Source organism: Accipiter gentilis, chromosome 14 (assembly GCF_929443795.1).
Source record: "Accipiter gentilis chromosome 14, bAccGen1.1, whole genome shotgun sequence".
Taxonomy (NCBI): domain Eukaryota; kingdom Metazoa; phylum Chordata; class Aves; order Accipitriformes; family Accipitridae; genus Astur; species Astur gentilis.
In genome coordinates, this window is record NC_064893.1 from 22,075,297 (window position 1) to 22,088,886 (window position 13,590).

A 13,590-nucleotide genomic window follows, 5' to 3' on the forward strand; every position below is an offset into this window, starting at 1 on the left:
CCGGAGTGGGCAGGATGGCCGGCTCCCTTCAGCTTCCCCCAGCGCAGGCAGGAGCTTCAGCTCAGGCAGGCACAGCGGGGTCACAGGCAGCCCTGGCTCCGGGGTGACATGGCTGCCGCTCCGGCTGGTGCCCAGGGCCCCCTGGGCAGGGAGGCTGGAGAAGCCCAGCTCCAAGCTGGATGCTGGGGAGAGCATCACCCGAGAAGCAGGGTCCCCATGGGTGGCATGCAGAGATGTTGGCATCTGCCTGTGGAAATGGCTGACCTCCTAAGGGCTGGGGGGGTGGCGGAGCCAGCACTCCTAAATTAAGGCAGAGGGGGATCAGGTGCTTGCTGTGATCCAGACCGGCAAGAAAAGGATGCTAGCAAAATTAGGATAGCATGGAGTAGCAAATGGAGCTGGGAAAAAGGTCAGGTCCAGGTGGACACAGCAGCAAGAAGGGTTTTGCACAATTAACCCCCAGTACGCTGGCTCCAGAGGTGCCTCCTCCAAAGCATCTTAATTTCTAGCGCTTTTAAGTGCTACCGTGATTGCCAGGGCCAAATCTCCAACCTCCAGAAACAGTGCCAGTGCACAGCAGAGCAAACATGGCTCAGCACCACCAACCCAGGCTGGGTGAGCAGGGCAACACCATGCCACTGCAACAGACATCAGCTGCGGAGGGAAAAAAAGCTAAATGCAAAGGACCTGCAAGCCTCCAGTGGTTGCTACATCACCCTCGGTCTCTGTCTTTCCTGCCTGTAAAGCAGCATGAAAATGCCAGACACTGGACCAGGGCATGCAGGCTGCTATTTAAAACATCCACTGCACTTTATGGTACACACACAACCGGAGGAGTGGAGCCCAACAGGTGGATTATGGTCTTAAGGAAATATTCACATTCATCTGCTTGCTCTGAGTCCAGACCACAAATCTGCTTCCCCTCTGTTAGCACGGCTGAGGGGGGTTTTGCCTGGACTTTTGTTTTTAAATTAGTTCTGCCTCTGTAAAACAGAGACACTCCCCTTGTCTTAAATATTTTCCAACATGGAAATGATTCCTAGCAAAGAAAGAGCGAGCAGGATACATTTCAGAAGAGGAGTCTGCATTTACATGCCTCTTAAACCAAAGCACAACACAATAGGCTCGCATAACCTCCTGCACACATTTCAGAATGACTTGTCTCTAATGACCACCCTCCAACTAGGAACACAAGTAAGAGCCAATTAACCTTAATGCAAAGAGTAAACACACCCACCTTGCCAGAGCTGCAAAAAAACCACACATCAAGAAGCCCTGTTGATGCCACATCCAGCCTGTCAAAGTCTCCAAAGCCACCGAGTACCATGCTTGAGGTGCTGGTTTAGAGGTGACCACCTCTACAATGTTGACCAGAGCCAAAAGGCATGATGCCGGCTGCAAAAGAAAGCCTGGCACATCAGCTACCATTGAAGGATGAAACAGTCCTTGTGCTACCAGTGCCCCAAGGCAGGACCTGGAGCCACCAGGAAAGCCTCCAGCCATTGAAGCCTGCCCTGAGCACAAGCACGAGAAGCCAGCGATATGGTTGGATCCTTAACGCAGAGACCTAAGACCTTAGTTCGTTAAACATGCTACACATCAAAAAGCATCCAAGACAACCTCATCTCGAATGTCCTCTTACACAAAGTATACTCCAAGTACTCTGGCGTGCTACAGCAAAGACCCTGGCTACACCAAGAAGATCTGGAGATGAAGAGCTACAGGATCAAGTATCCAAGACCTCAAGCTTAATTTTTGTCCTCTTAAACTAAACTCTTTATTCTTACTATTTTGAGAGCGATCCCTCTTTGAAGAGACACAGACATCAACTGATTCCTGATTATTTGGGGAAGACAGAAGAACGAGCTCCGCCAGACAGCAGGGCACAAGCTTTCGGCAGTCACCGCACTCTCCATCTGTGGGACAACCCAAATATTGGACTTACTTTCCAGAGAGACACCAGCAACACCACGACTGGGGCTGCAGGACAGGAAAGTGAACCACCAGTATGACCATTTTGTTAAGATTTGCTGTATTCTAGGAGTTTTGGTTTTAAATTGATTTAGGCAGTTGACCCCACCACTGACCTGAACTCCTCTGGAGAAGAAAAAATAGCCCCCCCAGCTTTCTGATAAGCACCTGGATATAAAGAAAAAAGTGTCACAGCTTCTGATTTACAGCACTGTAATTGTAGAGCATGAGTCCATAGGAAATGCACAGACTTCCAGATGGAGAGATGGACAGGACTGATTACATACAATTATTAATGTGTGTCTCTCTCTACACCACTGGAAAAAGCACCGAATAAGCTTAAAAAGAAACAAAGCAGGGAAAAATAAAATTACTACCCATTCAAGTATTTGTGCAATACTGGCACGACACCTTAGGGAAATAAATATTAGCTTGACCTATTTCTAAAAGAGAAGTTTTTATAAGTTTCATGAAAACCTCTTTATTTATCAAAGCATGAGAGCAGAGCAGGCGTGAGCATCCTGCACACCAAGCTGGGCTCCAGGAGTGACCAGCTCCCTTCTTGTCCTCACAGAAGCAAACTGATCCCCTTTGTACCTGTAGGACAAAAAAAGTCAGCCCGAAAACAACCTCAAGACACTTACTCAGGAGAAAAAGAGTTAAAAGATGTAGAGAGCTGGCTCACTGGAAGCCCCTTTCAACTGATTCATCTGCCTCTTGCCTCAGTGAACTTTTAAAGTGCTCGCTCTTTCAACCTGTCCCACCCAGGCTCTTTATTAAGGACACTCTGCCAGCCAAATTCCAGGGCTCATTCCCCACCCTATTCCTGACACGGCCCTCTCAAGCATCTCTGTATTAAAAGAAAAAACCCCAAAAGCTCTTCCCCTTGAGCAGCCCAACAGCACAGCAGGCAGGGAAGCCCCATCACCCAGACTGAATTTTCTGAGCATTACTGGGCAGGAGTGTTTGGGTGGAGCTATAATGGAAACTTTTGCAACCTTAACACCATGCTATTTTATTTCTTTTTTTTCCCCAAGCAAGTGCTAAAACACATGGGGGGCCTGGCTGGAGCGGCGAGGGCAGCACTCGCCTTCAGTAGGAGGAACATTACAAAAGCCATCACTACAATTGAACACACAGTTTAGAAGGCTCATTCTCCAATATTTCTATTTCTAAAAATAAAAATAAAGTAGGAATAAGGATTGAAGTGCACACGGATTAAAAGGGAGTTCAGTTAAACATCACCCTATCATGCATGTAGAAAAAGGAGAAGGTACCCTCACACAGCATCCCTCCTGAAAGGGGAGAAGAAAGAGAAACCACAAAGTCTTTGAAACACATGAGAACATCCTCCACGCAGAGATGAGCCATGGCTGCAATGGCTGTGACTGCATCTGGTGACAACCCAACTGCTTCAGCTCTGCTCTTGTGCCATGTGTCATCACCGGCTTCTCTAACTCCACCACAGTCCTCATCCGACCAGGACTTCTCGAGTGACTTCACTTCACGCAAACTCACTCTATTTGCATTTTAAGCATTGTTATTCAGAACATTTGTCCAGGGGAAAAAAAAAAAAAAAAAGAAAAAACAAACAAACAAGGGGAAAAGCACAAGACTTCTTTTCTTTCTTCCCTTCTAATTAGAAACATCACCCCTCTTCTACTCAACGAAGCAGAAAAGCCATCACAGCTGCAAGAGGGAGAGATGCTGCAGACCTTCACCACAAAGACCACCAAGCACCAGCAACTGGATCTTCTCCAAATTAGCCTCTGTAGCAGGACTAGACTCATTCCACCTGACTAGACTCATTCCACCTGGAACAGGTGCCTAAGCTACAAAACATAATCATCCTGGACTCCTATTTAGTTAATACAAAGAGACGGGCATCTCAGTGATTCAGAGTCTGCACGGTGCGCATCATCCTTAGGACCAGCAGGGTGGGGGGAACCTGGACCTGGCTCTGGGCTCCTGCTCTCCCAAGCAAATCCCTCTATTTCAGAGCCATGCCAGCTCCCTGCAAGGACAAGGGTGACGATAACTTACACTGTGAGCAAACCAAGGACCTCTCCATGGGATGAATCTCCCTTGTGCTTTTTTACATACAAACCAGGTGGAAAAGACAGAAAGGGGAAAAAAAACCCATCAGGAGATGGGAAGCAAGGGACCCGCTGCAGCAAAGCAAGCAGCAGCAAGCCAGCCCACGCAGGTTTGCTTGCACAAGCCGGGAGGGCTGAGAAGGTCAGTGGCGTGAGGGGGAGATGTCTGCTCCCATCTTCTGCCTTTTGTTTGCACAGATTTCCACAGACCCTCAATTATTCGTTTCCGCTCCCAACAGTTTTCTGGGGGAGCTAACGCCCTGCCTGCGTTCAGCAGGCAGCAGACAGCCCAGTCCCTGGAGGGGATAAACACGAGCAGGTCTTCCAGGGCTCATCACTGCCCAGAATACAGCCCCACGTTTGGAAGTAGCAAGTGACGCACCTACGCAACAGCCTCGCACACAGCAGCGGGCTCCTCGTGCCCGCTAACCCAGAGAAGGCTCCTGGGGGACCGAGCCGCAGCCGTGCCCTGCAAAGGATGCTGCCTCTGGACCCATCCCAGCACACAAACAGGGAAAGGCTTGACAAGGGACAAATGCAGACCCCCGTCCCCGGGTTGGACTGTAAACCCAAGTTGTAGATAATTCCAGGAGCTACGAGACAAGCTGCTTTTACGTAGTAACACCATAGTAACCGAGGGGGATGATAAAGCTTGCATACACAAGGGCACCACATTTTTGGAAGGGAGGAAGAGGAGGTCAAAATAGAAGGAAAGAAAACCTTCCTGCAGAGCGAGGGGACACATTTGTATAACGGAGAACCAAAGCCACACTGCTGTTTAAATCTCCTCCCACTGACAACCCAGATGGCTCTTCCTACCAGCCCAGCTCACCTGCTCCAGGCTTCCCCGCTCCCGGCTGTCAGCACTGCCTGCATCGGTCCTTGCACTTCCCCAACGAAAGCCAGCAGCCCCCACGGGGCTGGTTTTGCTTGGCTTTGCAACAAGGGTTTTATTGATAGAGATGTGCTCCTGCGAGCGACTTTGGGGCTTCAAGTTACTACAGCTTTCTTACGGTAGCAAGAATTGCAGAGGCTGAGCCCTGTCAGAAAAACCTATGCTAAACCCCAACCCATCTATAATATAACTAACAGAAGCTACAGATTAGGTTGTCTCTGAAGCAAAACACAGTCCAACAGCCTCCTCTCTCCCACCCCGAAAGGTGGGTCAGGACTCCAAAACTGTGTGGGCATCCTTGTGCTGTGAGTTACTGGGATGAACTAAGAGGAAACAATGAACAGACTGGAACAGTCCGCTCCCTCTTCTCAGCTACACATCCCAAGTTGTAAAATAATATCAAGGTCACGGACCCAACCTAGTTAATAGAAGTTATCGTTAAATTGCTGTTTTCTTCTATGGTAAATAAAATGCTTCTGATCATCTGGGTTTTTTTTCCTCCTCCTCCTCTCTTAAAGAGAAATTAGTCTAGAATAAGCTGTTCCAGATAATGAAGTAAACTTCTGGCTTCCTATCCGTGGAGAATCGTTCCTTAGGACACCGCAATCCTCAGTTGGGGACTGCAGCCGGAGGAGGTGGTCAGGGAGACCAGCAGCAAAACCCTCCCTGCCCAGCTGGAGCCACCCTCCCACGCTGGGCGGAGGGGGAAGCCCGCAGCCGGGCAGAGCCCACTCCTTTAGGGGAGCAGAAATGGGAAAACGCAGCTCAAGATGGGCTTGTATATGGCTTTTTTCCAGATATATCGGTCGGCCTAACGAGACACATCACTCACATCACCCACCTCTCCCCCAAAAGTTTCCCATCTTGTAACCAGAAGAGGACCCCTTGGAAAAACCTTATTGCTCGATTCTTGAGGGCACAGACTAAGCATGCCCTGAACCAGGAGATAGAGTTTAAAGCCCCGAGCACGAACTGTGTAGTCACTTCTCAGACACGCCAGCCATCCAAGCAAACACGATGCCCAAGGGGTGCGTGCCCACTCTCCGCCTTGGACCCGCATCCCCCTTACCGAAACGTCTCCGCTCCCCAAACCTGCCGCTCGCAGTGGAGAGGCCTCAGCCCGCTGGCACCTGGCCACACGTCCGACTGCCACCGCAGGAGCCCTGATCGGGAGCTGCCATAGCCCAAGCAGGACTTTACCCCGGCAGCACGGGGGGGCAAGGTTAAATCACCGTCCCCAGCCAGGCAACGAAAGCACCGAACGGGAAATCAGGACGGAGGGATCTGGGGTTTAGTCCCAGCTTCGCCACAGATTTCCTATGCAGCCCCGGGCACCTCACTTAGCAGGGGCTCGGTTTTCCTACCTGTATGAAGAGGGAGTTGCCATCTGCTCACATCCCCGGTTTGTCCCAAGACCAGGCACGTTAAACCTGGCACCGTTGCAACACCAGGAGCCACAAAAAAACCCCACTCGTGACCAACCCTCCTAACCTCCAACTGCGACACGAGTGGGGTCTGCCACTCCTCAGTCCCCAGAGCAAGCAGCCAGCAAGGGCTGAAAAAAAGGACTTTTTTCCCCTCTAAAGACCCAGACTAAAGAAAACAACAACAAAAAAACCCCCAACCCAGACTGCCCCAAGGGAGAGGCAGCCGGGTCCCGGGCAGCCCCACGCAGCCGGGCGCTCACGCACAGCTCCCTCAGCGGCCGGGCCGGCCGCCGGCAGATTTTTAATTTAATTTATTTTAATTTAAATTTTAATTGCTGGCGAGCCGGTCGCAGCAAAGGGCAGCGCAGCTCGCCGGCTCCTCGGCCCGCGGCAGGGCTGGGCGCACCGGGGCGGCGGCGGGGGGTGGACGGACAGACGGACGACGGGGACGACACGCGTGTACCGACCCCCGGGTGGGCGCCCGGCAAGGGGAGGGGGCCGTGGGAGCGCCTCGCCCCCGGCCCCCCGCACCTGCCCGGGGTCCGCGGTGCCCGGGGGCAGCTCCCGCGGAACGCGGGGGGGGGGGGGGGGGGGGAGTGGGGGGACCGCGGCGGCGAGGCGAGGCGAGGGGCGCGGGACCCTCCCCGCCGCGCCGGGCGCTCGGCACTCACCCGCGGCAGGTCCCCGGGCCGCCGTGGCGGTTCGGCTCGGCGCGGTCCGGCGGAGGCCCCGGCCCCGGCGGCGAGCGCGGGGCGGGCGGGGCGGGCAGCGCAGCGGGGCGGCCGGGCGGGCGCCGCCGAGCCCAGGCATCGGCGGGGGGCGGGGGGAGCGCGGGGCGGGCGGGCGCGACACACACCGGCATTAGCCAGGCTCCATCGCCGGGCTGGGGAGGGGAGGAGAGGAGAGGAGAGGGGAGGAGGGGGGGGGGGGGGGGGGGGAGCGGGGGTGACGTCACCGGAGCCGGGCCGGGGCGGGGCGGCGCGCGCGCTTGCGCGCGGCTCAGCTGGCGGCGGGGCGGCGCGCGCGGGGTACCGGGCACCGGGCGGCTGCACCGGGGAGGGCGGTGCAGCGTTGGCACCGGCTGTGCGCGCGCGCTGGGGGGGCGTGGGGGGGGGGGGGCGGTGGGCGGTGTAGCGCCTAGCACCGGGGACTGTGCGGCGGGGAGGGCGGTGAGCGTTCGCACCGGGGCCGTGCACCGGCATAGGCGGCGAGCGCTGGGCACGTGCGCTGCGGGGGGTGGCGGCGGCGCGCGTGCGCCGGGGTCGCGCCGCGGGTGCGCGCAGCGGGGCTGGGCGGCGGGGGTGTGCACCGGGGGCGCGGCCCCGGGGAGGTCAGCAGGTGCGTGCCCGGGAGCGCGTACCCGGCACCCGGGGGTTCGTGGGGCGCGGGCACCGGGGGCCTGAGCGGGGCGTTACGCACCGAACACCGGGAGGGTGACGACGCGCGTGCAGCCAGCCGTGGGGGAGGATGGCGCGGGCGCCGGGGGCAGCGGGTGCCCTGGGCGTGCCGGGGCCTTCCCCCCCCCCCCGCCCCCCGCCGCGCCGCCCCAACCTTCTGGTGCCCCGGCTCGGCGCCTTGCCCCGTCCGAAGCGGAGCGGGTGGTTCCCGCCGGTTTAGGGAGCTGAACCGGCTGCGCGGAGCCTGGCCGGGGGGACGGGACACGGCGGGGCCGTGTGCCCTGCTGCCGGCACGCTGGGCTCGCGCGTGGGGCGGCGAGGAGGGTGACGGGCCACGCGTGTGGCACGCTGTCGGTGCTACCGAAAAAACCCGCCCGGCCGTGAGCAGCTCTCGGGTGGGCAGCTCCGCCAGCCCGACGGAGCCTGGATGGACCTCCAGGAATTGCCTCCGTCCCTGAGGGAGCAGGACACCTGAGCTTTACTCCCGTGGCTTTCACGGGATGGGAATTCCACGCCATCCAGCTGTGCACTGGTGGTTTGGTGGCTGGAAGCGCCCCGTTCGTTCCTGCTCCCGGCCTTCGCCCCCCCCACACCCCACCCCGGGGGAGGGAGTTTGCTCCAGGGGCTCTGTGGGTCCAGCTGCAGGGTGAGCGGCTCTGGGCACTGCTGTGCTCCCCGGGGCTGGAGAGGCGCTGCTGGGGGGGCCAAACCGCTGCACCCCAAGGGCTTTGGCAGCACTTAGTAATAGCGTGCCATGAGCAGGTCGGGGATCGAACAGAGAACCAACTATTTTTAAAAAAAAGTGTGGCTTGGAAACATCATCTGTCTTGAAATAAGACACCAGCATTGGACGAAAGATAAAAGATTTTCCAGCTGCCTAAATGTGGACGTCATTCTGCTTTTCCTGGATTTGGAGCTAATGGTCAGACTCTGCTCACAGTTACATTGATGTAAATATGATGTTGCTTATCTAAAGCTGTTGGCTTTAGAGCGCAGGTCTGGATTATCAGCCCCTGGGACAAAAAAGCTAAGGGCTCTCAGTGCATCGCAAGTTCAGAGACTTCATTTTTCAGAACCCTTTAGTGCTCAAGGGCTATCGGCTCTCCTGGTTTTAGAGCGTGGCTGAATTTCTCTGCGAGCCCTGGCTCCTGGAGCCACGTGACTGTGTGGGAATTGTAGCTTTCTGGTTTTTCTTTTTAAGTAAGCTTGAACCCTTTGTGTTTACGGAAGAAACGTGAACTTTTAACAGGTCAGAAACTAGGGGCCAAATCAGCAGAGCATGTTTATAAACCAGAATGGATGGTTTTCAACCAGTCCTGTGGCCGTAGTTCAGCTTTTTCAATGCTTGTGATTGGCGGGCAGGATGGCATTTCCTCCTCTTCAGGCAAGATGGCTTTCCCACCCACTCCGTCACATGCCAGGCCAGTCTGACCTGATCTTTCTGGGAATGGAAAAAAAACCCACCCCAACGACACTGTTTTCCTGTTGTATTCCTGGCTCCAGGGTCAGGACTCAGAGCTGCTGGACCTCCAGGAATTGCCCCCATCCCCAAGGGAGCAGGACACCTGAGCCTTGTTCCCCGTGGCTTTCACAGGATGGGAATTTCACCCCATCCAGCTGTGCTGACTTGGTGTTTCTGCCGCTCCTCTCGTCCTCTTTTGCTGAATCACCCCTTTCACAAGGCTCTGGAGCTCTTTGTTGATCTGGGGAAGGAAATGGGAGCCCCTGCCCGGCCAGCTGAGAGGGGCAGGAAGCTCTGCCAGCCTTCCCCACACTCCCCCTGCTCTTAAAAGGCTGCTTCTGTCTGCTGGGAGAAGAGGCCGTGATAACGGGAAAGCCCTTTCACGTCCCAGCCTCCGGCAGGAATTCCCTGGAGGGTCACAGTGTGGGGATGTCAGTTAAGGGTGACAGCCCTGCCAGCAGCAGGGAGCTGCTCCAGGAAGCTGCCTGGCACAGGGACCTCGGACCTGCTGGGCTGACTGGCAGCTGTCAGCCCCACATCTAGGTCACCCAGCCCAATAAACTCAATGGCTCTGGCCATCGCTCACCTGACATTTGGTGCTTGCAGTGTCCTGCTCTGTGCACAGCATTCGGGAAAAGGCATCCTTGCAGCCGTGCCTCAGCCTGACTGGCTGCTGCCTGGATTTTGCCGGCGTCTCAGGAAATCCCAGTGTAAGGGGGACACTGGTGAAGTGAAAGGAAAGAGCAGACCCAGGGAGAAACGAGCCAGGCTAGTGACCATCAGAACGTCATGCCCCAGAGCAGCGATGTCCCGGAGCATCCTTCCAGTGTGGGAAAGGGGGCAGGAGAACACTGCTCCCTGGCTCAGGGGTGGGAAGAGGATTTGGATGCTGCAGTAAGTGGCTTGGCAAGGCAGGCTGCCAGCCGTCAAACGGTACTGGTGTCCCCAGCTACGAGCTGAGCCCCGTGGCTGGAAGAATTGCTTCTGTCCCAGCCCCAGCTTCGCTTGTCAGCAAAGAGACCTTTTCTGTCAACTCAGTTCCCCTCCCGTCCGGGAGAGCTTCTAGCTCCTCTGCAGTGTTTCTGATGAGCTGAGCTGTGTTAGGTCTCAGCCAGCATGGAGGACGGCTTCCCAGCTCCCTCTTGCAGCCAGATCGTCCACCCTTCCTCCAGACATTTCACCCCAGGCCCATGAAGAAGCAGGCAGCAAGGGGGGGATCCAAGGAGAAGTGTCCCGAGGGACTGCTGGGCTGCTCAAAGACGAGCTTAAGCAGCTGGGAAAATCGTGGAGAAATAATGTGATGACTGAAGGAGAAGGCAAAACCCCCAGCAACCCCCACCTTGGAGGCAGCCGAAGAATTGGCTGTGGCCTGGCTCATCTGCAGCAGCTGTCGAAATACAAAGAAGGGGAAAAACAAGCCTGTCTTTGACAGAACTTGTCCCCTCTCCCGCCCTGTGACTGAAGACATGACTTGTTTTTCTGGGACAGAGGAAAATTTAGGAGTCTCCCGGGCAGCAAGTGCCTGGGGTGCTCCCAACTGCCAACTGGATGGATGGAGTTTTTCTGGAGAGGCACTGGAAATGCTGGGATCATGATTTTCAGCACTGCCAGCCGGTGAGGCACAGCATGGCCTGCAAGGCAGTACCAAGGGGCCAGAGTGCAGCCGGCTGTGCCGCTACACCATGTGGGGTGAAGGCTGCGATCCAAGACGGGTGGGGAGCACCAGGGATGAAGGACGAAGGCCGCCAAGATGGACACGGGTGTGAGCTTTTTGGAATGCAAGGAACTGAAAATATTGCATCTGGGTTGACTAATAAAAAAAAGCCGTCTTGTTTTGCAAAGGCTCATTGCAAACATCTGTGGGTTATGGAGTTCCCAAATGGGGGAAGAAATGTCTCCCTGTTGGAGCAGCTCCTGGGGGGAGGATGCAGAGGATGCACTGAGAAATTGGGGTGCTCAGGTTTACAAGGCCAGGGAGTGATGGATCTGCAGGGCTCACCTTCCAAAAAAAAGGAAGGGGAAGCAAGAGTAGATGTGAAAAGCAGCTGACAGGAACCAAGAATAATTGTATGGCTTTGCAAAAAATTACCATGGCAATTAAAAGTCCATTAAGCTTTTTGGAGGAGAAAGAAGGGAAGAAGAGGTAAGTAAAATGCCCTGGGTCTGGATTGCAGGGTAGCACAGAGGGAGGTATGGACATCACCAAGTGTGGCCATGGCACAGCTGGGGATCTGCTGCAGGGGCACTGGGGGACAAGCATAAGGGCCAGTGGGGAAAACCAGCTGAGCAAGGAGCCTTGGAAGTAAGTGATGGGGGGAAGCTACTTCTGCAGGGTGCCTGAGTGCCAAGTGCTCACCCCTGTGTCCAGAGGGTGGGGGCTTGGAGCCACAGCAAGGCTGAACTTGTGCTGGCTTTGCCTTCCTTCTCTGTGCTCACCTGAGGATGCATTCAGCTGGCTAAGGAATAAATGGTGTCCTGTGCTGAAATGTCCTCTGCGGCATTTTTGACCGGGTACCAGGCATCTGCAGCCCAGACTTGTCCTTGCTTTTGTGTTCCAGCCCTGGGGTTTGTGTTACAGCCCCAGGGTCTGCAGGGTGTAAACCACTGCCCTGGGTGAGACCCACTCCAGTGGCATCACCGAGCTCTAGTCTAAGACAAAGGACAAAGCACCTGAGATGTCACATCCCGAGGTATCTAGACTGAGGTTACAGCCGGTTCCTTCCCTGCTGGGTGTGAGTGCCTGGGGACCTGGCCATGGGCTGCGGGGTTTGGTGGCAGCTGCCCACCCTGGGCTCCCCACGAGCCCCACTGGGGTCAGGAGCTGGTGCTGCCTGGTGCCAGCCCGCCTTCCTCGGGGACCGCAGCCGTGCCTGGCCACCCACAATAGCTGCTTTCTGTCCAATTTCACCGAGGGGTAGAGCTTTTAGAAATATTAAGCTGCTGGAAAACAGGCTTCCTTCCTTAGCTGGTTTGTCACAGCCTTTAGGAAAGTTCCCATATTGGGTCTGGGACCTCATGTCCAGGCTGCGCTTGGTACTGTATGGGCACTGGGGGGGATCTCTGTACCTCCCACTGCCACCAACCTTACCAGTAAGGCACAGCTGAGGAAGGTGGGATGCAGGGAGGGAACGGGGCTTGCCTGGGAATGAGCTGTGGCATTTCTGCAGATCAGCCCATCAGCTGTGACCAGCTCAGGTGGATTGGACCCTTCTCCTCACAGACTAAAGAGGTCCTAAGCAGCCTCCCTCCAGCTTTGGCGCTTCCTTGCTCTCACAGAGCAACATCAGCTCCACGAGCGATGGGTGGGAGAGTCCTGTGCACACACCAGCAGAAGAGCCTTTGTCCCCTGAAGTGCCACCATCGCTTGTGCAGACCAGGAGCTGCATCCACTCAATCCATGTCACTCCAAAACTCGGCGCAGAGGGTGCTGGGGAATTACTTGCACAGCAGGTCGGGCAGTTGTGGGGCAGAGCCCGTACCGGCCGCATCTCTGCCCTTGGGGAGTCGTAGTCTGGTGGGAGCCAATGCACTTTTTTGGGAGCACAAAAACCCTCCACTGCCTCAGTTTCTCACCTGAGTCTACCTGGCTATTCCTGCGTGGCTTCTCCACTGCTGCCAAGGCCATTGAGATCAGGAGAGGCTCAGTTTTCACAAAGCCTCTGGTTTTTTGTGCTATTATTTCAACTCATGCTCTCTTTTCTCATCCCACTGGAGATAATGCAGGGCAGAGGAACCCCTGGGGCTTGGCCACCCACTCCCTCCCTTTATGTCTTGTTAGGACTTCACTGTGAGCTTTGGTGGTGCCTCTGTAAAATGATGCTCAGTGCTTCTTTGTGTCCCAAAGCTTTCCTAAGGCAATGGCAGAAAAAAAAAACAAGCCCAAAAACCAACAGGAAGGAAAAAAAAAAAAGAAGGCAGAAAGCCACAATGATGGAGGTGGAGAGGTGATATTGGGCCACAGGCAGGGGTTGCCGGGGTGCAGGGTACCCACACCCTGAGAAGTTGTGGTGCAGGGGAAGGGTGGGGAGGGCTAGAGGCTGGAACAAATGGAGGGAAAGCCACCACCCTCTGGTGACAGGTCTTCAGAGCCCCTGGGCCTGCACCCAGGAGTACCAAGGGTAGGTGCAGTAGGCAAGTTAGTCACCCTGAGGTGTAGCGCATGGCACCTCAGCAGCCTCGGAGGATTTTGCAGGAAGGTGGGTGACGTTAGCTGTGTCCCAGCTGGTGCTGCCCTGGTAGGAAACACTGCCTTCCCCTGCTTGCCCAGGGGCACAGGCTGGCTTGTGCAAAAGGTCCCGGTGTCCCAGTTTGGTCCCAGTCCCAGGCTGCACAATTAAATAAA

At 55.7% G+C, this 13,590-nt stretch overlaps 1 protein-coding gene across 3 annotated transcripts in view; it reads right to left on the reverse strand.

Annotated features, from left to right (window-relative positions):
• The window catches only part of ZHX3 (zinc fingers and homeoboxes 3), a 47,093-nt gene extending 39,950 nt beyond the window's left edge, over positions 1-7,143 (reverse strand). For all 3 annotated transcript variants that reach the window (XR_007508082.1, XM_049816571.1, XM_049816573.1), the window contains exon 1: positions 7,061-7,143. The gene's annotated coding sequence lies outside the window, so the exon portion shown is untranslated. The remainder of the gene's footprint in view (positions 1-7,060) is intronic.
• Positions 7,144-13,590: the final 6,447 nt, after the last annotated feature.